This window comes from Corapipo altera, unplaced genomic scaffold (genome assembly GCF_003945725.1).
Source record: "Corapipo altera isolate COAL_440 unplaced genomic scaffold, ASM394572v1 61305, whole genome shotgun sequence".
In the NCBI taxonomy this organism is placed as follows: Eukaryota; Metazoa; Chordata; class Aves; order Passeriformes; family Pipridae; genus Corapipo; species Corapipo altera.
The window spans coordinates 2,495,310-2,522,808 of record NW_020884909.1 but is presented as its reverse complement, the minus strand read 5'-3'; the positions used below and the strand labels follow the sequence as shown (position 1 = coordinate 2,522,808).

Genomic DNA, 27,499 nt, shown 5'->3' with positions numbered 1-27,499 from the left:
GTAGGGAAAGAGCTGAAGCATCTTCTGCACCCTACCTTGAGACCTGCCTTTTTTATCTCTGATTTTATGCAGACTGGATCTGGACAAAGCTCAACTGCTGCAACTTAGATCATCACCAATTCTCTTAAGGTGGTCTTTTCCTGAATCACAGTACTGATGCTTTTGAGAAAGAATTACTCACACTTTAGCTATAGGTTCACTCTGCCTTAAACCTTGAAAGGTGATTTTGCTCCTTTTTTTTTCTTTAACTTGGTTATAGCAGAGCTGGGATAATATTTTGAGAAAAAATAAATTCATTACAAAAAAAAAAAAAAAAGTACATGACATAGAAAAGAGAAAGGATATGGGGGTAGTAGAAGTCTTTAATTATTTGCCCATGGTAGGAACATCAGTTTATCAAGTGGTTCAGCTGTGGGGTATGAATGTGCAGAGGTATGAATGAGATGAAGTCCAGGCAAAGTCCTATGTGTTTTCTCCTCAGCTCCACTGTTTATTTACAAAAGAGAGAGTGGGATCAACTCAGGTTTGGGAGATGCCACACAGAAGCGAGAAGGCATGAACAGAGAGATTCAGCCGCAACAGCCACAGTTGTATCACTTCATACAAGCCTTCCCATATAAGTTGCCAGGGACCAGGACTTATATGTCAGCTGTTAATCACACTGGAGCAGGAACTACCATACCTCAGGGTTATGGTTAGCTTATCCCCTCAGTGTCCCACATTTCTTTTTTTTTAATCAAATGGGAGAGGTCTTAGGGTAATAACACGGCTTTGAAAAGATGAGCTTGTAAAAATGCAAACGCTACATTTGTATGCAAATGTTTTAAGTATGAAATATTTTAAAAGCCAATTGACAGTTGGTTGTGGAGTGAGTGAGTCACCTGGGCTTGATCTCTGAGGAATAGCAAGCTATGGCACAGGGCTGGGCTAAGCTATGGAGTCACTGACGTTGGAAATGACCTCTTGCGACTGACCAGCCCAACACAGCTCTGCTGGGTGTTTAGGTAAACACTCCTGTGCACTCCTCACACTCCTGTGAAACCAATGACTTGCACCGTGTAGCAAGCAGGCTTTTTTTAACCTTTATTTGAATAATGAGCATTATTTCTGTGGTTGTTTTTAGGAATACAGCAGTGGAGTAGGAAATTGAATTCTCAGATGATGGCTGAAAATCCATGAAAGAGAGAGTACTCAGGACTTGACTGGAGTCATGAGAAGAATCAGTACATTTAAAGCTGAGTCAAGAAATGCATTGATTTTCACTTCTCCAATATGTGACATTTGTATTGATACCTTAAGGTCCATCTGTTTTTTTTATTTTTTCTAATTTTTATAAGCTTTATAAGTAGTTATATAGCAGAAGTAGATTTAGAAGCAGCAGTACTTATTCCCTTACCCTTAGCACAGAAACTACACTCATTCCCCAACCCTATTACCCCATTCCATGCTCCCCATATCAATTATCCCCTGAATTCCATTAGAAAATGTTTATTTTCTTCTCAAGGTAGGGCTATTCTGTTTAGAGAACACTTGTGCTTTGGCCTAAACTGCAGAGTACAGCCAGACTCTGGGTAACTATGTGCCCTCTGTGCTCCGAGGAAGACTAGAAGGATAAAGAAAGAGGGTCTTAAACACCTCAACCCCAATTCCCCAGGGGCAGGACAGAGGGCAGATCAGGGCAAAAGCCAGAGTGTGGAAACATCTGGGGTTGGACAGACAGTGTTATAAATTGTAACATCTGTAACAGAGAGGCACACGCATGTCTTGTAACTTTATGCCTGGGCACGAATTAAAACCCTTTCCTTATCTCGCCTTCAAAACTAATTTGCCTCGGAGTTTTTTTCTCCCTGAATTTTCTTTTAGGCATCAGTATTACGACCTTTCACAAAGTCTAGCAGCAGGAACATTTCATCACTGATTCTGCTACACTTGGTCTCTCGCACAGGTGGATCTCTGGGCTGCTGTGCCCCACGCTGAAATTCCCATGGCTCAGCCTGGTAGAAGGAGAGGTTATTTCTAGAAGGTTTCTTCATCACAGTGTGCTCCTAGAAGTCTTCAAGCTTTGAACTGAAGAGCTTTGGCAGGCAGTAATTTCACCTTAATTGTATGAGAAGCTAGAGCAGAGCAGGGACAAGCCTCAGTACTGTATTTTGATGTGCTATCTGTATTAAAACTGGGTCCTTTTCTTACTGAGCCATCCAAATGAATGTTAACAAGGTCAATACTATACACCTGTATTCAGTTATCCAAAGTTCAAAGATTAAAACTGTATGTGGTGGACTGATGTGATCTTTGTTTAAATCAGAAAGAAAGCTTGAGACTGCATTCAGCCATAGTTTGACTTTAATCTTCTCTGGGCAGAAATGAAACTGAGGATGTTTCAGGTTCTCGGTATTGAGAAATTGTTTTCTTGATATTTACCGCCTGTGAAGGCAAGTGCTAAGCCTTTTTGAAGCCCTACTGAAAAAAATATATTGAAATGTTTTTATTTAAAAAGTATATCATCAGAAAAATGATGGATGAAAATCGATTTCCTGTCTGAATCAAGGACCAAGAATGGCTACTTCTTTTCTTTTTTATCATCTGCACTTCTCTTCAACAAGTCCATCTCCTGGAGTCCATTACTGCTGCTTTTATTTTCTCCTTTTTCAAAAATAATCTCTATGTTTGGGGAGAAAATTTTGACCATTTGCATCTTAAGCTTAACAACATCTATATTAAACTCTCTGTGCTTAAGAAAGCAAAGCAAATACATCCCACTATATACTCCAGTGCCTTCAGATGCTTTAATTACTGTCCATGTCAGACTGCCCCAATAACCCTGACCCAGAGAAGCTGAAACTGTACACAGCCAAGGAAAGGGAAATATGACTGCAGTATGCAATACAGTGGCAAAGCAACTTCTCAGAACACGAGCAGGGTTGAGAGACACAGAAATTGCATTTGTTATAGTTAAACAAATATGCCTGAGTTATATCTTAATTTAATGGACTGATGGGGTGTTTTAAGCAAAGGGCTTGATGCAAACCAGAATTTCCCTAAGCTCTGCTTCCTCAGGGGTTTAAGAGGATTCTGCTGCTGTTCTTCACCTTGGGTTTCCACCTCTTTGTGCATTTTCTAACATTTTTCAGTGTCCATCTCCTTTCCATGCTCTTCTCTGCTTTCTCAAATCATCTCAGTAAGATGCTTGCTGGCAGCTGTGTCTTCCCATGCATGTAGATGTCTTCTTCTCAAGCTCTCTTGCTTTTAAATTATTTTTTAAGCCCTAACATATATCAGTTCCACCACAGGCTTTAAAACAGTCTAGAGGGAGAAGCAAAGGTTAGCTGTTGGCAGCAGCGACACTTTACATGGACAACTAACTTCTCACTATTTATTAACTGATACTAAACCTTGGTAAACTTCCTGTATCATCATCTTTGATTAGTTTCAGTGTGATTCTGCAAGGCTTTTCTCTGCAGAAGCTCAGGATTTGGTCAGAGCTGGTATGTTAACCCCTGTGCACACCTTGCCATGTGCAAATTAAATAGTGGAACACCTGAATGCAAGACAGATGGAGGCACAGGTATCTTTACAAAGATATCTTCTTCTGTGTCAGTCTTGCACAGTCTGTCCCAAAACTTTTTGTACATCCTCTCTTGTTACAATATTCCTTAGCCCAGATGGGAGAAAACAACAACAAAAAAGTGAACAGCTGGACATTCCTGTTCATTTTCTGAAGAAAACCAAACCAAATAAAAATGAAAAAAATTCAACAAAACACACAAAAATCTACTGGTAACAACCAGTAGTACTGCTTATACCTGAGAGAACCTTGCACAAATAGATATAATAAACAAAAATTAATGCATTCAGCAGAACAAACAATGAGTGAAAATAGTTGTGTTTTTTTTTAATATAGTCAAAATTAATTCCTTTTGGAAAGAAAGGAAAATTTTGTCCTGAATAACCTCTGAATCTGATTTTTAAAGGTGCCTATGTAATTAATTTCTTGCTTCTAATAGTAAAAGCTATTTCTGTAAGGGTCAATACTGTATTCCCAAAAATAGTAACAACAGTATCATTGTCATAATGATCTTACAAACAGTTTGACAAATCTTCTCTCCATCATCGTTAGGCTTCTGACATGATGGGTGTTTAGGACAATTCCAGGTAATTCAGACTATCAGAAATTGTGTGTAAAAATATTCTTATTAATGCAGGATGGTTTTGGTCAGTATATCTGGATTTTTACTTCATCACTGGCAAAACATTTTATACCAAATATATTATTATATGTTTTTAAGTCTGAAGAATATTTCACTCAGCTTCTAAGGGCAACAGGCAGGGATGTACACTCGGATCTGTTCTGACCAGTGATTGCTGGGGAGGATGGGGAATGTACAGCAAAAAATGCAAGCTGATAAGGTCTCTCCAAGTGGCCTTTTACATTTGCCATCACTGGGCACAAAGTAGAGGACTACACAGTTGGTGTGATTCAGGACGCATTTTCTGTATTAAATATTGGCTTTGTTAATATGGTAAGGACTAAATTTGCAGGAGCACTTTCAGATCCTCAGATGAAATGATTGTTATTCTCACTGCAACCATCACCACCAGATGGTAGTGTTAAAGTCTTATTTGGTATGTAAATATTTCAAGGTCTTTCCAAGTTGTTTGGTTTGTTTTTGTTTTTTTTTTTTTTTTTATTTTGTGCTTTGCAGGGTTCTTTTGCTTTGTTTAGGTGTAAATCATGGAAAGAAGCAAAAGAACTTTTAAAATGTTGGGTTGTTGGTTAAGAGGCATTAGTAGTTGGTAGAGGTTCATTGTAGAGATACTCACCTGCATAGACTTTGTTCTGAAATTGGGGTGTATACTACAGATGAATACATCTTTTCATAAAACATCCATTCTCCATGTTTCTGACTTGCTCTCCTATACAGTAGGCAGAAGTATGAGAACTGCTAGTAGGGTGGCAATAGAAAGCTGGGGCCTTTTCCCCCATGTGCTTTTGGTCTGTGTTGCTTTCAGATTGTATTTTGTGATCTCACCTGCACTCCTTACAGAACACCTACTGCACTTGTAGTTCCTCTTCTGCAGTGCAAGCATGTCTTTGGGGAATGCCAAAGGAGTTTCAGCTTCTTGTATCTCTGAAGTTAAAATCTTTGCTCCTGCACATAAAAGGGAGCAGCCCTCTGCTAACAAAGGCTCCTCAGTTATATGCTGATATATGTTATTGTTCTCCTACAGCCTGAATTCCGGTAAGTTCTTTGTACTGTCTAGGTACTTTAGCCACACACTTAGAACACAGGGATTTCCTTAATGTGCATTATTTGGACTACAGGTCCCGAATGTCACCACAGTGCTATTTGGTATCCACTCACCGACAATGGACAGAGGATGCTGGAGAAGTGAAGGAATTATGTAAGCCTGTTTTGAAATGCTCTTATCAATGCAATTAATTTTTTCAAGTTAATTTTTTGCTGAGGATTTTGTTCTGTACCAGTTATGACCTCTTCATCGGTTGTGGTGGGCTTTGAGGAGAACCATCAAGCACCCATGAATTAGTGGCATTAGTAACTTTACACATGGACAACATATATCAAGGCATTTCAGCCTGCAATCACCTTTTTTCCTCACGACATGACAGTGCTGTCTGTGGAGGAAAAGCGGGGTGGTGCCTTGATCCAGGGAGGAGAACATCATGAAGCCCAGCTGACTTGAAGGAGTTGCTATGGTAGTGCTGCAGTCTCAGCTATCTCTCTAGGTCTCTAAAGGCTGTTTCTCAGCCCTGAACATTCTCGAGTTTCAGAAGTACACGTGCTGGCTCTGCTTTCCATAGGAAGGCTGTAAAGTGAAGGTGTCTTTCTTGTGATAGCAGAGCTGTCACAAAGATGCATATGCTCTTTGAAGTGGTCAAGTCATTTATACTCATGTCAAAATCTCAACGAACCTTTGTACACCATTACTGAAAAGACATACTCTGGATAGGCTGCTGGGTTGTAATGTTGCTGAGCTATTAATAACACAGATTTAGACAGATTGAATTTAGACTTTTGATCCCTCTACATTTCAGGCTTTCACAGGAGAGCAGCACACACAGGTCAGCAAACAACCCCATTTCTTCCACCAAGCACTTAATTACTGTAAAGCTGTTTTCTTTGAAATGCATCCTGGATCTTTAACACAGCAGTGAAATAAAGTCTAAGCTGAAACTCATAGAATAGGGGGAAGAACAGGGAGGGGATGAACATATGAGGCAGCTTAAAGATCTCTGCTTTTTATATCTTGGAAAAGATCGTTGGTATTTTATACACTGCATGGAGAGACACATTTTGCCCAGGCTTATATGTGTACTTTTGCTGGAGTTACATGGGATGTAAGTTGACTGAATCTGATCTTGCATTGCAAAATCATTTTTTCCCGGGAAACGTAGTACAGTTAGAAGACTTAAGGAGGGCTTAGTTTGGGAAGCATTCAACTAACTTTTTTTATTTCAGAAAGAACATAATTCTCTGCACTCAAAGTCTCTTTTATGTTCCTTTTAGAAAGAGACCAAAAAAAAACCCAGCAAGTATACTCTGCTGTAGTTTACTCAGCATATACTTTTCTGCAGAGGCTTTGGGGTAGGTGAACTCTATGCATGACTAGATTCTTGATTTGCTGTAAGGTTTCGCAGATAGGAGTGGAATAACACAAGGTGACCTATCCACTCCTGCTTTTTGTGAGCTGACTATGGCTGCCTCAGCACCAGACCCATATTTTCACTGGAGCTGTGAATGACTAGTCAGTAAATGAAAGGATCAATAATTATCCCTTAAATATCCCTTAAAATAAAGGATGGCTGGTCTTCTGTCTCTCCCCTCTCTCAGATCTGGCCACAGTACCTGTTTTACACACAGTTTGCCTGATGTCAACAGCCCCAGCTCCCATGTCCTTCTGCAATGATGATGTTCATGCAAATGTGTTCAAAACAGTCCATGTAGGAAAACATATGTTCTTGCTCATGTTCCCTGGTGAACTGTACATGCATATAAGGAAACTTTCTGTCCCTTGAAACTTGCTGCCTTAAAGCCAAAAAGTGTCCTTCCAGATTTCTCAAAACTAAAGTAAAATAAGAGAACTACTTCTGATATTTTCCCCCACCTTTGTATTTCGGGAAAGTTTTTTTTTAATTCCCCACAGTTTAAGTCACAATTCAAATTTAGAAAGTCACTGTGTTCTATATTGTCCTCAAAAGGAAGTGTTCTTTTGGATTTTAGTGTGAGACTCTAACATGATAGATTTAGGCATTGCCAATAAGATGCAAGCTTGTCATTCTTGTAAGAATTTCAACAAAAGTAGATGACTGAATAGGAGATCATGAAGATTTAAAAAAAATATTGAAAGGAAAATAAAGAAACCTATTACACTTCTCACTCCCCCTTATCCAGGGGCAAAGCAGTCAACATTGGAGATAATATAAAAAAAAAAATGCATTCATAGCTCTACCAAATGATATGTGCACATCAACACTGAAAGGTGTGACTCCAGCTAGTTTATTTGTTGATGATCTGGGGGACATATCAGGATAGGACTCAATGTGGATGGAGTTTTCCATATCCTGAGAAGGTTTTATGGGACCCATACAGTTTTCTGGGCTGCAGCTAATCCAAATCTTGCTCAGGATTTGTGATAAAATCTTCCTCTAATTTAGACATATTCTTACCCAGCCTAGAGCAAAAATTAACAAGAGCAGATGGCTGGACAGTGTGAAAAAACTGCTGCAGACTCTGTCCACAATTTCTTACAAAGGAGCATAGAGCCTGGAACAAACCACATTTATCAAAAAACAATTACTGGTTTTGCAGGAAATCCATTGCATTTCAACTAATAATGTGAATGTGATGCCCTGTGCTTGTGTAATGGTATGGAATAAAATTCTGACACGTGGTAGAATCTGCCTTGGGTTTCATAGGAGAAGTGTTGCTATGACAATTTACACCAGCTAAAAATATACTCATGACTGCTTAAAAGTCAAGCTAGTAAAAGCAATATTCTCATTCCAACACAAAAATGAACAGTTTATTGGAAGTTCAGTAATAGGTAATTCTCAGGAAGACACTTTGACCTTGGCTTATATCTTTGCATTTAGAGAATTTCATTTCTGCAGTGAACGGTTAGCAATTCAAAGATGAAGTTACATAGAAAATATTTAGGGCTTTTATGGGTTTTCTGTGGTGAACTGCATGTTACTGCATTTGTAAATGTTTCTGAGCATGTGAAGTGCTGCCTGTGTGCTGATCACTCCCAGAACCCAACAATACAATAATGCTGCTCACAAAAGTTATTTTTTCAGGGCTGTTGAAAGATGTGATGTGACTTTCTCAATAAGGCAAGCAAAGATATGGCTGTGCAAGTCATTATGTCATGTCCAAACAAGAGGTGTGCAGGAATAGTTTTTCAAATGTCTGTCAGTATTTTTACAGTACCATGGCCTGCAGAGTAGGTTGGAGTTCTGGTTCCTAAATAATTTTTTCAGTTGAAAACACAAATGAGGATGTGGCAGGTCACACATACACCTCCTCCTTGTCACAATGTTTCTTGTACGTGGGTACCATACACTTGTGGAGAAGGCAGAGTTGTCACTTGGTCTCTCTGATGTAGGTAAAACCAAGTATTTTGGAAGGCTAAGAGCAGTATTTACATGGCCCAAATTCTAACTCAGACCCTGTGCCTCGGTTTGTTGGTGGGTGGGCATAGGTTTTCAGTCCTTAGATGAATCACCATTGAGGGCATTGCCTGTCTCTGCTGAATGCCAGGAGACAGCGCAGTGCCATGCCAAGCAGTGCTCCACTAATTTGGGATCCCTAACAGTGTTTACATCATGAGACCCTGTAATTCACTGCAGGCTTTAGCTTTCCAAAGATTTGCTGAGAGGACATGGGATTTCCCACCACCTTTAAGAACACAGCTCACATCCCTAGAGCTGATTCATTCACATTCATTCTCCTTTCACCTGCATGCTCTGGTTTTATCAGCTAAACCAAGGCCATTTGGAACAGACTGTCATTCCAGTCTCAAGGGTCACAGGAAAAAACCTTCAGTAACATGCAGATCCCAGACCCTAATGTGTGGCCTGATGGAGGTGCTTCTGTTACAGGCTTCTAAATCAGACAACCAAGACAGAGAAATCCTGTAAGTATGCACAAGATAATTTTAGTGAAGCTTTTTACCATTTTGCACATTTAGGATGGGTAATAGGAAAAATTTCTTCTCTGAAAGGGTGATCAAGCATTGGAACAGGCTACCCAGGGAAGTGGTGGAATCACTGTCCCTCTACATATTTAAAAAGTGTGTAGGTGTGGTGCTTAGGGATATGGTTTAGTGGTAGACTTTGCAGTGTTGGGTCATCAGTTGGACTCGATGACCTTTGAGGTCTTTTCCAACCTTATTCAATGATTCTGTTCTATGAAACTCACATAATAGTAACTGGAAGAAAGTAAATCTTTTATTTTTCTGATATTAAGAAGTAACCATATGCTAAAGAAAACAGAGAAATACAGGTGAGAGTTGAATAGAAGTGAGTCAAACTTGAAAGGCACAACTGTTCTACTCTCTGAACAGTGAGGCAAAATTTCTCAGAAATCTGTAGGAGAACAGACCAAATTATTAATAACAGTAGGCATTATAACTAGAGTAGTCCTTTTACTTTAAACCAGGTCAACAGTCAGATGTTTGGTGACTGAAGCCTGTCAGCATCAGTCTAGAACAAATCCTTATATATTATAATGTCATAATTTAAGTACCACCATCAGCTGTATAGGAAAGTAGGGCAGAGTCCCCAAAGTATTCTTCTTGCAGAGTAGATTCCTTTTACACTCCAAGCTTTTTAAACTTACCCTTATTTCTAAACAGACTAAGGTGTTAGAGCTCAGCCTTTCTGGGGCCTAGCAGTCTTGTCTTGGTATCTTTTTGTATTCCCTTTTTTTCTGTGTCTTTTTCATTGGGGTGCATGGAACTCAGCTTGTGGTAACCTGCTTAGTGCATCCAGCTTTTCAAATCATTATATGGGTATAAAAATTTGCCAGAAGAAAAATTCTTTTTCTTGAAACACTGGATATTTATCAGGAAACAATTTGAAAATAAGTTCACAGTACTTGCACTTCTGTTTCATTTACTGCAGCCAGAGGATAAAATCTGATTTTGTGCAGTTTTGATAGTCTTCTTGATTTTATCTGAGTATCAACAAATCAATCAGGAAAATGAAAGCCTCAGTGCTTTCCTTCTTTTCTTTTTAAACAGATATGCTCTCAGTTCTATAAAAGTTGATAACCAACAATCTTCATTTTCTTTCAGCTTGAATTTATCCATGTATTCGTTACTGAGGGGAGTGCTATGCTTAGCTGTGTGTTAAAGCCAACCCTGGTACATTATTTTGTCCTTACAAGTAATTTTTCTTCATGTCTACAAGTACTTGCAGACCAGTGTCTACCAGCACAAGTACTTGTCATGGCTGGTTGTCCTTCTGAGGCAGAGCTCTGGTTACACATGTGGGCTTTCTCCAGAGGCCACGTACAGTTTTGCAGAGACAGCACAGCAGTGCTGAGTCCTCAGGTCTTGTGTATTCTGTAGTCAGCTTCAACTTTTCACATGCCTTTCCTGCACATGGCAAAGTCCATGATGTGTTTTTGTGCAGTCCACAATCCTGTCCATAAATGCTTCCTTTGCACTCACTCATCGGGCAGGGTTTGTCGTTCCCTAAGGATGAAAGGTTGCTTAGTGCTGTCAGTGTGTGGATCTAGCTGCCAAGCTGTGGGATGGATGTTCTAGCACAGTTTGGGACCTAATCCTTACTCAGTAGTTTCTGCAAAGTAGTGTCAAAGAAATACATACGTTGTTATAGGTTTCGAAAAATCCAAAGGAGATTGGAGGAGAGGAAGATGAGAGAAATTAATTCATGAATCTAGACACTTTTATTAAAAATACACAACAGAGCAGTGGGTAATTCTTACAGAGGCCTGTCACTATGACAAAATCAATTATGTTTACCGTTTGTTGGGGTGGCTGGATGAGGACACACCAGTCAGGCACAATACAACCTTCTGTCATTGCAATCCATGTAATTTCCACATCTGATCACTACCCTCTATGTCCACTGCCACATTAAGAAAGTAGTTATATATTTTCAGTCTAACTGTCTATATAAAGGTCTTCATGAGCAAGGTGAAAGGATTTTAAATTAATCCAGCTGGACTTGGAATTCCCAACACAGAAAGAGCTGTCACTTGCTCTTACAGTGATGATCAAATCCCTATTGCAAAGAATACCTAAAATTTTCATTAACTCAGGTAGGGCCTTTGATGTGAAAAACGAACAAAAAAAAGAAAGTCAAAGAATTTGAGTGTTTGTGTTGGTTTTTTATGAGTGTTGTTTTTCAGTACAGGCAGTGAAGTTTGTAAAGAAATAAGGCCAAATCTTGGATTTATAAAAGAGAAGAGATAGCACTGGATTACTTAGAGCACTCTGAGGCTGCCACATGCTGGTGCTTTAGAGTTCTGTATTGGGAAGGTTGGCCACAAATGTCCTTAAATACTTCAGTTACAGATTTTCTCATATATTAGTATTCCTAACAGTGGGAGTTGCCTATTGGTCAGCCTGGAAAACAGACTAAATGCAAGCACACCTTTTGAATGCCTGAATTCTCAGAAAGCCAAGTACTTGCTATTTGGCTGTGCCTCAGAGGCATAAGGAAGTATAACTCTTCTTGCCCTTTTGTTTTCCTGCTGGAAGGAAGTCAAATCCCCAGGCTAGTACACTGTGCTGCTACAGGGACACTGGTAGCACAGGGAACTGTCAAAAATGGAAAACCTTGAAACTCTGAATGGGGCTCCCAACTGGTTGCATGTTTTCATGCAGCGTGTTTTCTTTTACTTCATATTGCCTTTTAATGTAGCAGAAAGGAATAAAGTAAATTATTTCAAAAGAGTATTGTAATTTTTTTGCCTTTTTTTTTTTTTCTGTATTGTCTTGATGATCTGAGGTAAGTAGCTGGTACCAGCACCACAGGAACCCACCCATATAATCCCTCGAGGTTAGGGTGGTGTTTGACAAAAATCAGTGTATATATAAATAAAATGCAGTGCAGTCTCACAAAGCTGAAGCCTGTCAGCATCAGTCTAGAACAAATCCTTATATATTATAATGTCATAATTTAAGTACCACCATCAATTGTATAGGAAAGTAGGGCAGAGAACAGAGTCCCCAAAGTATTTTTCTCGCAGAGTAGGTTCTTTTTACACTCCAAGCTTTTTAAACTTACTCTTATTTCTAAACAGACTAAGGTGTTAGAGCTCAGGTAGGCCCTTTCTGGGGCCTAGCAGTCTTGTCTTGGTATCTTTTTGCATATTTTTGTGTTGCTTTTTTATTGCATTGATTGTGCTGCTGTGTTTGATGGTAGAAGCCATGTCTGGAAATGCTGGTGCTAACGCAGAGTTCAAGAAACGCTTTCACTACTTGGAGTGCAGCTGTATACTTGCAAATCCAGCCTGTCTGGGTGCCTGGAATAAACATGCAGAGAGGGGAAATGATACTATGATGTTGAGAAAGTCGGGGTGAGTTTTGTTTTATTCACTGTTCAGGGCAAGCACAGAATTGCAGGACTCTATACTAGGGAAAGGTAATGAGGCAAAGAGCAAAATGAGAAACCTTGCAATAGCAGGAGAAGAGTGTCAATAATTGTTAGGAAGTGGAGGAGTGGGAAGAAGCAATAACCCTTTTGACTTAGGCACACAAGAAATCAGCAGCCTGGGAACACCAGCTGTTGCCTTCCCTGGAAAGAAAAAGGATATATATTTTTGCACTGCCTTGAAGTATGCCAGGGACAGCACCAAGGCTAGTGATGAATAACTGAATGACTGGGGCTCTGGAGGGGAAGGGAAGTCACAGCTTCATTCCAGCCATACCTGCAGACTCTGTAGCCAGGCGGTTCCTCTCTTCCCCAGTTTCTGGGGCAAGTTCAACTGCCTTGTACTAAAAGGGTGTTGTAAAGACAGTATTGCAAAGAAAAGGTGCAGTTCAGTTCCCTGATGAATAGATAGCCCCTAGATCCCACTGCTATCCTTAGGGGTTTGTGTGGTGATAGGATGCACTGGTGTAGTCCTCTCTACTGAGGTCCTTCTGCAGGGCTGGGAGTAGAAGGTGAGAGTTTACCTGTGGTTTTGAACACTGGGCTGGATCTTCCTAGGCCGATCTTGCTTTGCTGAATTACTGGACAAAAGGCAGACAGCACCCTGTCCACGTGGATCCAGTGTTGGGGAATACACTATTTCTCTGGGGAAACTATTCCAGTGGCTGATCTCATTGTGAAAAATTTTACTCCTGTGTCCAATAGGAATGTCCCCAGAAGTACCTTGTACCCATTGCCTCTCATCTTTTCCATGCGAATGTTTGTAAAAAAGGAGTCTCCATCTTCTTTGTAGACACACTTTAAGTACTGGAACATGAGGATAAGGTCTACCCTAAACCTTCTTTTCTCCAGGCTGTGCAAACCCAGCTCTCAGCATTTCCTCCATGGCAGGCTTCTCAGTCCTTTGATCATCTTTGTGGCCCTTCTCTGAACCCTTTCCAGTCTACCCACATCCTTTTTTTTTTTCCATCGGGGACCAAAACATTGCACAATATTCCAGGTGTGGCCTGACAACCAGAGTGGGATGATGATTTCTTTAATCTCTACTGGTGATGCATTTTTGATGGAACCCAGCATCCTCTGGGCTTTCTTTGCCACAACAGCACACTGTTTACTCCTTATTGTCCACCAGGAGCACCAGGTCCCCTTTTCATAGAGCTGCTCCCCAGCTGGGTAAATCCCAGCCTGTGCTGCACTCCTGGATTATGTTTTCTTCAGTGCAAGACCTTAAGCCATGAGCTGTTTTCTTCTTCTCCATGTACATTTCTAAATGGGCTCATCTCCATATAATTTGTTAAGTTTCCAGAGCTGCTGTAATTTTCCACCTGGTGTAGATCATGAAAAATCAGCATTTAAGCATTTCCTGTTCAGAAAGTGGTGTTAATTTATAAAGTCAGAAAGTAAATTTTGGCTTCATTAAGCATTTTAAAATGAGGATCCATTGCCTTGATTTGCTTCTGACAAGGGCTGAGAATTGTTCCAACTTTCTTCTTATTGCAATGTTTAACAGAGATGTATGCATTGGTTGCTATTAGTTAATTATTTTCTTTTAGAGTAAGATAGATTTATTAATGTATCTGACTAAAAGGGGCAACCTCTGACACAGGTTGGCCAGTACTTGTGGAGTAAGTATTTTAAATGAAGAAAAAAGCCCAAAGGATTTGAAGATGATCCTTTTGCCTTCTGATGTGGTTCTGCAGTAGTTCTCACATCTCTCCCTGGTATTTGGCAGCACTGGTATGAACAACAATGTGCCAATTTGTGAGGAGACCTTTTACAAAAACTAGGATCAGAGGTCTAATAGCCAGCCATTTCAACACGGTGTTATTGTTCTTACTGTACTTGAAGATGAATAATTGCATAATAAAATATGTTAGCACTGAGAGACTGAAACTGTAGTCATGGGAAATGTGTACACTGTTTTTCTTAGATAATGCCACTATGGTTCTCTGAAATAGTCTCTAGAGCTTCAGTTTGATTAGGTTTATGTTTTCACATGTGCTTTTTACTTCTAAGAACACTGCAAATTAACAACCCTGGCGTTTATTATCGTTACCAGAATTTATTTTTTTTCCCTGTCCTTTTAAAACAGAGATTGTTGCAAATCCTGTGAAGACCTCCATAATAATGCAGGTCAAACATCTCCATTGCAATTACTCACACGATGCAAATTACCCCTATGGTGAGTTAAATATGTACTGTGTTTAGTTGTCAGTCTTACAGTTGTTACAGCTCTCCAACACTGCTACTCGAGACAGGAGAAGTGTCTGACATCAGTAGCAATGTAGTATTAATTTACCATTTAGTACCACTGTAGTACTTATTAGTACTTTCCTCGATATTTGTTAGTACTTTCCTTGAGTAAATATGTGTGAGAGACAGATCTGTGGGTGAAGATCTGCCATTAGCTGACATGGCTTGTTGGCTAATACTGCAGGACAGCATGGACACATTTCCACTGTGGTCTCAGCATCTCCTCTTTATTCAGATCAGTGTGAACATCATATCTAACAGACTGATTACCTTCTCATGACAGGGAAGATATTCAGAACATTGAATTCTTTTTACCCTACCTTTGTTCCATGAAAGTGAGAAGTGGGAAATGTGTCAAGAAAAGAACAAGTTGACACCAAGTTTTTAAAATAAAATCAAGTAACAGAATTTTCTTGAGATTTTGACAAATCTGCCAGCCTTGCATAAAACTGTCAGTTTCTTGCAGAGTCTTCTCCAGCAATGATACTAGATGAATAGAATAAGAATAAATCACAGAGCCTTAGCAATCCAACCAGGGCTTAGTCAGCAATGAATTTAGATTGTTGCTTTAGCAATCAAGATTTGGCTGTCAAAATCCCTTTCTCTCCTTTGTCAAAGCTTATGAGTGTTCAACTGACTGAATATAGCTTAAACTAGTCATCGACCATTCTCCCTGAAAAGTCGTGCTCCAACACCTTGACACACTGAATGCTGAGTAGCTCTGTTATCTTGGAAAACAAAATATGTAGAAAAATAAGCTTTAAAAATCAGTCAATTCTTTTACCTTTGCTGCGAAAAAGTTTGGCATGGTGTAAAGCATCTGACTTAGTTATGTTCCACATCAGCAGCAAGCTGTTTGCTCCCACGTTAGAAGAGCTGGGGAGAATTAGCTCACTTTGTCACAGATGAGGTCAGACCAGCTGATTGTCAGTGGGCCAAGTACAGGTCAGAGCAGCCTACTGATAGCACCTGTCTTAATGTTGGCAGAAACTTGTGGCTTTGCAGAGCCCTATTTTGAGAAATAACTTTGATTGCCTCTCTTGTTACTTAGAAATGCAACAGCAACCCATAACTAGCAGGCGTGGTCACTGGTGTCTGACAAAGCACTTTGTGACAAGAAGCAACAAGAGGATCCAACAGCACAGGCAGCACAAATTCAATGCTTATCAATGGTTTCCTGCAGAACAGAAACTAAGGTTCAACCCAGGAAAATTTAGAGACCTTACCAGGTGATGTAGGTGCCACAACAACTCCACTGGCAGCAAAGCTCTTGAGCTTCAGCTGGACTTTGGAAGGGATGTCCTAAAACCCCTTCCCTCCACACCTGCTCCAGCACGCAGCAGCAGAGCAGTGCTGCCTGACTTCCCTCCAGCAGCACTGCTGAGCAGACCAGCAGGCAGAATGGGAAATCAGCCACAGTCAGTGGCCCTGAGAGATCATCACCAGAGACTCCCAAGGAGGACAAGGCCATTGAATTCTGAAGAGAAACACACCATTGACTGCCAAGGCAGAGCAGGTAGCACAACGGGTATTGTTGTGCGAGAGACATGATTTCACCTCACAGAAGGCGAGTTAGTGACCTGGGGATGGCAGCCCAGCTCTTCTCAGGGGTGGCCAGTTGGGCAGCCAAAACTGAAACTAACAGCTGGATAGTGCAGTGTGCCCTGAAATGCTCTGAAGACAGTAAGTACCCTCGTAGTGCTAATATAGTAATCACTTTTTCTACCGGGTACGTTCCTAAGTGAAGAAGTAATAATGGATATGAACAATTCGAGATGGTAACAGGCAGGAGTCTCACAGCATGTTAACGTCTTGGAAGTCACAAGTTACAAAAGAATCGCTAGTTTAAGATCTAAAGCATAACTTGCAGAGCCAAGTGCACTATAAAAATACAAGCATGAAGGTATTCTGATGAAGTTAAGGAAATTTTGCATATGCTTATGCACGTATAACAGCACACTGCACAGTATGGCAAAAAGGATTAAATGCTTTGGGGGACGCTGGGTTACATTATCATATTTTTGCAACAATTCATCTTTTATGAGTTCTCGATACCTCAGAGAATTGATTCCACCTCTCCCCCTTGCCTTCTGCCACTTCCTTCCTATGTGTTTTTGTGCACTGCTCCATGAAAAAATGCTGCTTAAGAATTGGCCATATTTGTACTGCAAAGTTGTATCCTCACAACTTTACAGTCAGCACTGATAGGGCCTGCAACAAGGTGAGAATTCCTGAACTTGGGTGATGACAATGTGACTTTACTGACCGGGGCAAAGCTGTGAGGCACATCTGGAAAGGTACTGGACAGCTAGTATTTCAAGTAGGTGCCTGGTGTCTTTGAATCTAAGCTTAGAACAGTTTCCAGTGTACAAATATATGTGTTTTTCTTAGAAAGCAATAAATAGAATTGTACTTTACAATGGGGTTCTTGGCTGTGAGCCAAATCAAAGAAGCAGAGACAGGCAGTGAGGTGTATTGTATTTAGTCACACCCTCCTGCACTGACATCAGAGTTTACCCAGCTTCATATAATTTCTGCTTGATGCAGCAAACTATTTTTCATACTGTTATGGTAAGTCACCCCTGAAGTTCAATCCTAAATCCAAATAGTTAATTATATGAAAAGGCCTATTAACTTGAGTAAGAGGACTACTTGTGCACAGAAACCTGCACAGAACGGGGCCAGGTGCTAAAAAAGGGAAGCTGATCATGTTGTTTTGAAGGACCATGACTATAAAAGGTCTCCATATAGGTTTAAATTAATTCTCCTCGGGAAGCAAACTAGGAGTTTCAATTTCTGTGTTAGTGATAAGTCCCTCTCCTTTATAGTCCATCATTTATATTCATTGGCTGTAACAGACTGGAATATGTCCAGTTTTCCTTCTGTACAGAGTACAATTCTATTTTATCATTGTGAAAGGATTCCTGTTTTCAGTGAAATCCTCTGTCACTTCCTTTATTCACCAGCATGAGGTTGCTTATTCACAAGGGTTGTAAGTTTTAATGAACATTACTTTTTGTTCTGTCTCAGCCCGTCAGAAAAGTTTAGTAAACCTTGTACCTTGTGACAAATGCATTTAGCAGCTGGATGGAGCATATGTGCAGTGTGCTCTCTTTGGAGAAGCTGTCTCTGTGAATTACTGAGGTGCAGAACAAAAACATCTGGCATTCCCTTGTGAGGAAAGGTAGGCATGGATTCCTTATTGCCGGTCAGTCCTAGCAGGGATGTGTTGGGTCTGGCTGAGTTGGAGTTCATTTCCCCACAGTAGCCCTCACAGTGCTGTGCTTTGCATTGCCATCTAGAAGGGTGTTGATAACACACTGGTGTTTTGGCTACTGCTGAGCAGGGCTGGCACAGCATCAGCACTGTAACATCCCTTCCTCACTCGGGGGCAAGATCCTGGGAGGGCACACAAGTAGGCCAGCTGATCCCAACTGACCAAAGGATATTCCATACCTTATGACATCAGCTCAGATATGAAAGCTAAGGCAAGGAGCAGGAAGAGGGGTATTCACTCTCTCCAGTGGCTGCCTGCTGAGGAAGCATGATGTGTGCTGAAACCCTGCTTCTCAGGAGTAACTGACCGTTGCTGCTAATGGGAAGTAGAGAATAAACCATGTTATCTTTCACTTTACTTTGCTTCTACTTTAATAAACTACCTTATCCCAACCCATTTTCCATCTTGCTCTCTGCTCTGTCCAGCTGGGAAGGGGAGTGATAGAGCGGATGAGTGGGCATCTGGTGTCCAGCCAAGATCAACACACCCCAAGGGCTCAACATTTAGCTTCATCAGAAGAAGGAGTTGGGGAAGAACAGCATGAATCATGTCTTCACCCTGTGTACAGAGATACAGGATGAGGAGGCAACAGTCCTCTCACTCCCATTCTGTGTGTTCACTGCCTGGACACACCATTGTCTTCCCTGTGGCATGGCATCATTCCAGGTTTGCACTCTCCTTCTCTGGTACAAAAGAGCTACAGTGCACTCACCAGGACCTTCTTTGCACCTAGGAAGTGCAAAGGGTAGGCTCTTTGAACATGTGCCTGTGGACCAGACACAACACAAGCATAAACTCATGCTCAAACAACTACCTGAAAAGAGGTTGTAGCTCCCAGGCTTGGCTAGGAGTTTAATATATAGATACAGGGTTCTTTAATGCCTCAAGGTAGAGTCAAGAGAATAAGCCACGGGCTTGTTCCCAAGGAATTTCTTTATGAATTTATGGGAAGAAAAAAAGGGAACTTGGCCAAAGTTCAAAAGCACACCGCACAAGCTAGACAAAAATGTTCCACCACAGTACTGTTAATCCACAACACTTAAATCAAGATCAAATAAATCCCCAACACTTAAGACAGCAAAGTTCAAGAGGTATAGACAAGAAGGAGTGAAAGGACTAACCAATTTCACTTAACACCTAGGAGCAGATACCCTAGAGTCCTAGAGACATGTCCTACCTGTCAAAACAGTCTGCCTTTTATAACATAGAATTTGTTTGAATATTTGAAGCTATTCAGAATAACAATAAAAAGCAATCAGAAGAGGGGTAAAATGTTGTGCTTTAGGATAATTATCATGATGTTAATGGTACCTTAATGACTATTTGTTTTTTAGACAAATTATCTCAAAAGTGTTAAGTCTTATATTAAAGCCTAGAGGTACAATATAATTCTTGAAGATACATATAAAAATTATTTTTTTTCTTTTCCAGGTAGTTTTCCCCCTGATACAACACGGAATTTCTAAAAATAATCATAATAAACAGAACCAACTGCTTTAAATGCTAAGCAGTTCTCTAAATTTAGGGTATTGTAGTCAGTGTGTATGTGTGCTCTTTTTCTTCTAAATGATGGCACAGTATAGAAGAATAAGGCAGCATCTGTTAAAAGAGTGTTCATATTTTCTGATGCTGGATTTTTAAGAAACCACCAGAAAACAGCAAGAGCAGCCAGATGTATGGATGTCAAGTGGTTTGAAATAGTTGAGTGCCTGTTGTAAGGACAGTTCTGTTGTACCTGTCATTGTCCACAGGATTTTTCAATTCTTTTGTTTCTCTATAAGATTAAAGGTGCTATGAGACATGAAATATTTCTGTAGAATATGGGATCTGGGTGAAGCAAATTTGTGGATTCTTATGAACTGGCACTAGAAAAGGCAGTTAAGAGATACAGCTGTCCTGGGCTTATCCTGTGTTTTCATAATGGGTGGTTACATGTCCTCTCTTCCTCTCAGTGACAGATAACTAACTACACATAAATTATACAGACCTCTAAAATAAATCTCCCAAAACTATCTACTTTATTTCAAATATTTCAAGATTACTCAGGACTCTAAACAAGACTGAAAGGAATTCCTCCATCAGCGTCTTCCATTTTGGGAACTTTGGTCCAAATATAGTGCATCGCATTAGTAATTAATATTGCTTAATTGGCATTATACATATCCATAACTCAGGTCATCATAAATACTGTATTTCCAAACAAGGACATAATTTCACCTGAAGGTTTTGTTTACATTCCCTCCTTGGGGTTTTTTGGGGTTTCATAAATGAGGAACTGAGTGATGCTTTTCCTGTGGTGGGATCATTTGCCTCTCCCACACTGAGCCTCAGATAATCTGGTTGGATTAAAGCTGCAGTGCTCAGTGCTGCAGTGTACTGACTTTCTAGTGACAATGAATCAGTCCTACCTGTAGGTACTGCACCTTAAGGCAAGTGTTCACAGAACTGCCTTTTTAAATAATTCTCCCTATATTTCTTGAAGGCTAGTATGCTAGGAAAATGTATATATTCTGTCTGGTTACAATGCTTTTTTTTGCAAGCAACACTTTTCAGCTGATTTGGTGTTCCCATATTGCAGATTTTATCACAGAAAAGAAGTGCAGGTTTTGAAACCTGGCGTGTTGAATTAGTCATTGGTTCATTTTGCCATGCTGTAAGAAGTACAAGCAGAGTCATTAACAGCTGTTCTCCTGAAGTGTTCTATGCTAAAAGATGATTAGTGCACATTCAACATTTTGAGTCTTGCCATCGTATGCAATTATAGAAATGATAGTGGACAAGTTTCAAGAACAACAGTGATGTAGTGCAAGAGTTCTGGTCCATCATAATAATAGGTTCAGCCACAACAATCCCATGCAGAACTACAGGCTGGGGGAAGAGTGGCTGGAAAGCTACCCAGAGGAAAAGGACCTGGGGGTGCTGGTTGACAGCAGGCTGAACATGAGCCAGCAGTGTGCCCAGGTGAAAAGGCCAATGGCATCCTAGTCTGTATCAAAAATAGTGTGGCCAGTAGGAGCAAGCAGTGGTCTGTACCGAGCACCTCAAGCCCTGTGTTCAGTTCTGGACCCTTCACTGCAAGAAAGACATTGAGGTGCTGGAGCATGTCCAAAGAAGGACAACAGAACTGGGGAAGGTTCTAGAGAATAAATCCTATCAGGAGCAGCTGAATGAGCACAGGGTGTTCAACCTGAAGGAAAGGAGGCTTCTGGGAGACCTTATCACTCCCTGCAGCTCCCTGAAAGGAGGTTCTAGCCAGGTGGGGGTTGACTTCTTCACCTGGGCAACCAGTGACAGGACAAGAGCAGCCTCACGCTGCTCCAGGTGAGGTTCAGGTTGGAGATCAGGAAGAATTTCTTCCTGGAAAGCATTGTCAAACATTGGAACAGACTGCCCAGGGAGGTGGTGGAGTCACCATCCCTGGTGGCATTCCAAGAAACAACTGTGTGTGGCACTTAGTGCTATGATCTGTTTGACAAGGTGGTGATTAGTCAAAGGTTGGACTGTGTGATATTGAAGGTCTTTTCCAACTTAAATGATTCTGTGATTCTGTGATAATTAGTCTGTCCTACCCAATCTAGGGTTTTATATTTTTGAAAAGTACATTTTATTAATCTGATAAAAATAAGCAAAATGGTAAATATGGAATGGACTAGTAACAACAGCAGTAGAAAGAACAAAAACAATATTGCCCTAAGAATGAATGTAATTCTGAAAACACCACTTCTGAATCTCTCTAGTGCTGTCTGAAAGATAGACAAAATTTAAGCACTTAAGAGACCTATAGAAAATGGAAGAAAAGCAGAGCTGATACTGATCAGTGTCAACAGCAGAGCTTTGAAAACTCATCAGACCTAATCTGGCATTGGTATGAGAAGGAATGGGATAGCAAGCAGTGAAACATACTCATGAGGTTTTGTGAGCAGTACCAAAGCTCTCAAACCTGTCCTGAATTAAAAAGCTCTACCTCAAAAACATCATCTGGTCTTAAAAATCTGAATATTTTAGTGAACAGGGCTGCTAAAAAACCTGCCTAAACATCCTTCAAATGCATACATCATATATTCGGACTATGCTGTCATCGAATAATAAAACTGATTAAAACATGTGACAGTGAAAATCAGCAATCACATCTAAGGGAACAAATGGTTGCACAATAGGTGAGGGTAGCCATCCTAGATTGTTATCACAAGTGTCTGTGAACCCTACAAATAAACATATTTGTATTTTTCCACTAATGTAGGGTTGGACAGTTTTTATTTGACACCAGGTCTCTGTGAGGGAACATCATAGTGATGAGTGCATCACTATGTTCCTCTTTCAGTTTAAACCATCAAATAATCCAAATTACCCTCCCTTTTGTAGACAACCCTTGCAAAAGTGAGGTTGACACATTGTATTCAGCAGGTCTTATGATCCATCACTTTAGTTTAGAGCTGGGGTTAGATGAGAGGCTTTCCAGACTGCACATGCTAAGTAATGGTTTGGCTTACGGTAAGAGTGCAAAAAAAGCACTAGCTATTTATGTAAACATTTCTGTTGCAATGCTCAATTTGCACTCCTCCAAAGTGGATTAAGTTGAACAGCTCAAAGGCATTTTTCGGTGAAATTAGATAACACATAAAAACAATTAGTGAAGAATAACGATGGCACATTAAATTCACACCTCAGCTTATTTGACAATAAATTCCCTGTGTTGACAGGTCCTGAGAGGACAGATCTCATAAATGGATTGTACACATAAAGTGTGGTGTGATTGCAGTAGAAAGGCAGCCAAACAGCCTTGAATGCTCAGTGGAAGCACAAAGGGTTATGCTAGATAGCAGCAGAGCTTTTTTTGGCTAATTAAACAAAGAAGGAAGGGAAGTATAAGACAGGGGCAGTGTTGAAATAGCAATATCATCTGGAAAGCTGCTTTACAGAGCATTGACTGATGTCACCAGGATGCTAACATACAGACTCCAAGATTTAAATGTATTAAGGCATCAATTCACAGAGCCTTGCAGTATCTGATCTGTTTACAAAAGTGACCCCTTAAGGCGCTCACATTTTTTAAAAACCAAATGACCAGACCTTTGTGGTATTTTCGTTACACGTGTTAAGGAAACTCCCCAGTCTGACCATTCATGGGGCTCTGGCAAGCCACACTCCCAAGGTCAGAGATCATCACTGCTGGGACCGAAACCTCTTCCCAGGAGGTGGCTCCAGTGAGCCCACAGGTGCCCTGCTTGACTCCCTGCACACCCCACTCACACAGTCAGATCAGTTTTCCCGAACAGTTTGACCCCTAGTTTCCCATAACAGAGTCTTTGGTGTCTCGTTCCATAAAGCAATTTATTCACGGTGCAGTAAGACAGTAAAAACAGCCCAAGCTGGTGTCTCCGAGGAGGACCCCGAACGAAGACACTCCTGGGCTTTTATACCCCCACAGTCCAAGCACACAGAAGTCTCCTCAGCTCCTGCTCTCAGTGTCCATTCCCCTGGTTGGTGCCACCCGTGTTTGTGCCCTCTCTGCAAAAGCTTGGCGGTTCCTGCCCAGAGCACAGTCTGCGTCTTGAACTGCAGTTTGCAAACCGAGCTACCTGCACCAGATGTATTCCTCAACATCCACCCTGTGGGGGCAAGTACCAGAGTCATTTTCTCTCCCTGCTTCAGCTGCAGTTATAGTCACAAAGCTCAGGGTGGCTTGCCCTGCACATTCCTGAGAGTGGTGTTATGGGTTGTGCACATGTGGAGGCGGTGGCCCTGGCAAGCTGTGTGAACTGTCTTGCAAAGCACCGCTGCAGGAGAGGGCTCTCTGCAGCATCTTTCTGACTCCTGAGCTTTAGCTGTGTTCTCTCAGCAGCACTCAGGTGGTGGTCTGTGAATTCAGGTTAGCTCTTATGGGCCTCTTGTGCTTGGATTTTTGACCTCTCTTTGTCTTTACTTGTGGTTTAAAGCCATTTTAATAATTCAGTCTCAGGTTCAGTCTTAGAAGAACAATGTTTGTCATGAAGGCAATCCCCGGTATGGTGCTGCTGTGGACGATTTCCCAGTGGAGATTTTGTTTGCTGGCAGTGGTCCCTGCCACTGTGCTGCAGTTACTTGCTTTGTAGGCCCAGGTCTGTCATACCCTGAAAGTAAAGCACAAGGCTGACCAGGAAGAAATGATGTGAGAAGTGGGTGAATGCACTGCCCCTCACATCATCTGGGATGGGAGGATAGAACTCATATACCCAGAGATTTATGGTAATCTGACACTTACCTGCATCTGGACAAACAAATACTTTCTACAGCTGAAGCTATAAATTAATTTCTTTGTCAGTACTTTGACATTGCTTATTACAGCAATGCCAGAGGACTTTGCTGAATTCATAAAGTAGATGTTTAGATGGGCAAATGGGAGGTGGACTGAGGAAAGCACCTTCAGAAAAACATGCCCTCAAAGCAATGTTCTCACTCACACTCAGGCAGCACTGCTGCACACAGGCAGCGTTGTGGTACACGGGCATCCTTACTCAGGAGAGCAGCTGCTTTGTCCTCTCCATTTGCTCAGTTACTCCCCTGCAATTCTAGGCCATGCTTCTTGTATGTTTTATCAGTCTTGCTGGCCTTGAACTGTAAATGTTTTATGTGGAAAGGCACTGCTCTGGGAGAACAGGAAGATGCTTAGCAGAACTGTCATGCTAAACAGTTTGGGTGAGTCCAGGACAGAAACCCACAGACTGGGCTGTGGAGCTGTTGCTGAAATCCTCTACCTTTTTAAACTGTAGCACCTGCTGTAAAGGGAAGGAAGGTCCATGCACACCATGCAGGCATCACTCACACACAAAGGATCTGGGCTGTGCTAGCCCAGAGGGGTGTCTGCAAAGACTGTCCCCATTCCTGAGGCTGCACTTCTGGACAAGATGCTGCAGGAAACAAGCATTTTGGGCTCAGTGTTTGCTCTAGACCGAAAATGTTCCATGAGACACCAACTTTCTCTTCTGGTAGGCTTTTCTCAGATTTTCGGGTCTGCTCTCCTGTAATTTGTTTTCGTTTTCTAATGAAATCTTCGCAATGAAATGAGACAATTGTCCCATGTGGGATTTGAGTAAGTCAGCTCATGCTTGCCATTAATTAGCTGGGTTTCAGTCCTTGATTCCCAAGTATTAAAATAATTAAGTTTGTATGAAGGCTTAATCACAGAAAGTACCTGAGTCTTACGCTCAGTAATGTCAGTAACATGTTCCTGGTTAGCTGCCTCCAAACATTGCTTCTGTTGATGGTCTAGCTGGTCTGCACTGGTAGTGCAGCTCCCACAGGAGCACAGATCAGAGCCTTTAAGTCATCCAGTCATCAGTCCTAGGGAGGCTGCATCACCCACACCAGAACTACAGCTTATAAATATTTCTCAGAGTTGACCTGCACGACTCTCACAGCTCCCCATATAAGCTCTGAGTCTACTGTAAAGGATGAAAAATGGGAAGGGCACCACTCAGGAAATACACTTGTGGAAGCACGCAGTGCCAGTTTAATTGAAAATCTGAACTTGAACGAATTATTTCTTTATATACATGTTAGTGTGTGTAAATCCCATCCGATGGAACGATCTGAGTCTCTTCAAAAGTCTTTGCCAATAGCATCCATCAGGGAAAGTTCAGAATCTGCCTTTAAAGTTTCATTTGCAGCAGCTGAACACTGAAGTCATTGCTGGTCTAAAATGACACTGTTCTGTATTGAATAATGGAAGCCAATAAGCAGCCATTAGACAGAAAACACGGCATTTTTCCAGGGCTGGCACAATGAGTTTGAAGGGGCTCACTGTGAACATTTTGGAGGGAGAAATACTTCATTAAGATATTCTTCTTCTCTCTACTATATAAGAAGAAAGATCTTTTTTGTACTTACAGATGTGTTAAACCTTCTGCCTTCTGCCAAGCTATTCCTTGAGGAATGCCTTACAACACTTTGTGTTGTGTCGTGTCCTGTGACACAGTTTTCTTGCATCCTTGCTGACTGACATGCTGCCTTTGCTGCTCAGCCCCCATTTTCTCGAAGTGAAGAAGAAATTGATATGAGCAGTATGTGTTCCAGTGTTCTTGCAACCCAGAAGTCTGTGCAGATACTCAGTTTGCAAGGCATTAGCCCTCAGTGGACTACAACTGTCCTGCCTCACCTTGCAGCAGCTGCCTCAGCTATTTAATGCCTTGGCAGGCAACACACATCACTGCCAAGTGTTGCATTTGCTGGGCAAAATCAGATGTCAGTAGCCCTGACCGGGCAGACTGAGTTATAAAGTGATGCAGAATTTGGTTTGATAAATGCTTAAAGTAATAGGCAGGGAGGATAATTGGAAATAAGTTTCAAGCCCAGTGCCGGTGAGACATGAGGTATTTTAGCTGGTTGCTTTTACAGTGAGTTTTCTAATCCAGAGGTGGCATTTCCTATCAGTTGTTGCAGAACCAAACTGAGCTGAGCTCTCATGGTGTTATAGCCACGTTTGTGATTGGGAAAGGTGAAAATAGGATGTACCTGCTGGCCTGTGGCCACAGCTTGTAGCTTGTCTGCCTTCTTGTACTTACAGGTGGTTGAAACTACTTGCAAAGGACCAATCTGTCTAACTTGCTGAATAAATACTATTCCAAAGGAACACGTTGGAGTAATGTTTTCTATCTACCAAAATAGGGCTGTTCTGAGTCTGTTTCCTAATGTTGTTGTTGTTGTTCTTGTTGGGATCCAAGCTAGATTTATGCCTGATATTTCAGAAAACTTCTTGTGCACAGGAATGCTGGATTGATGAGTTGATAATCAAACTCAGGTTTCCCAGGTGTCTGGAAAAGCAGATAAGTGAAGTCCTTACATGCTTACATAACCTTTGCTGTTTAGCTTTATTCTCTTCATCCCTGCAACAGCATTTTTCTGGTCCTCCCTCTCTTTTTCTGGTACAATTGCTTTTTCTTTATTCCTGAAAAGTTGGAGTGAAAATTACACTATTTAGGTCTTTAATCCATGGAATAACTCAACTGATTTGATGAAACATTTCCTATTACTCTCTGTGGACTTGAAAGCAAATTCTCGCTTTCCTGGCACTGAGAACAGAAGGTGAAAGGCACTCTGACCTCAGTTGCTGATAGATATTGTAACCATCTGGTCCCTGGAGCTGGACCTGCTGTCAGCCCTGGGCTGAGAGACCCAGACGGACTGCAGAGGTCTGCTGACAGGGGAACTGAATAGGAAATACCATGAGAAAGATGTCTGCTGTGACTTCGACAGGGAGTAGGTCAGGCTTTCTTCATACTGAAAAGTGAGCGATGGGAGATGCTTTTCACACAGAGCTCTCCAGTGGTCCTTAAATCTTCTGCTGA

General features: G+C 41.2%; 1 protein-coding gene and 1 long non-coding RNA gene across 4 annotated transcripts in view; both read left to right on the top strand.

Annotated features, from left to right (window-relative positions):
* The window catches only part of NRG1 (neuregulin 1), a 442,486-nt gene that overhangs the window by 65,963 nt on the left and 349,024 nt on the right, over positions 1-27,499 (top strand). The gene's annotated exons all lie outside the window — the stretch shown is intronic.
* Positions 16,542-19,647, top strand: LOC113951724. Its single transcript, XR_003529255.1, has 4 exons — positions 16,542-16,628; positions 17,980-18,083; positions 18,369-18,842; positions 19,608-19,647. It is a non-coding gene; the product is annotated as an uncharacterized LOC113951724 (long non-coding RNA).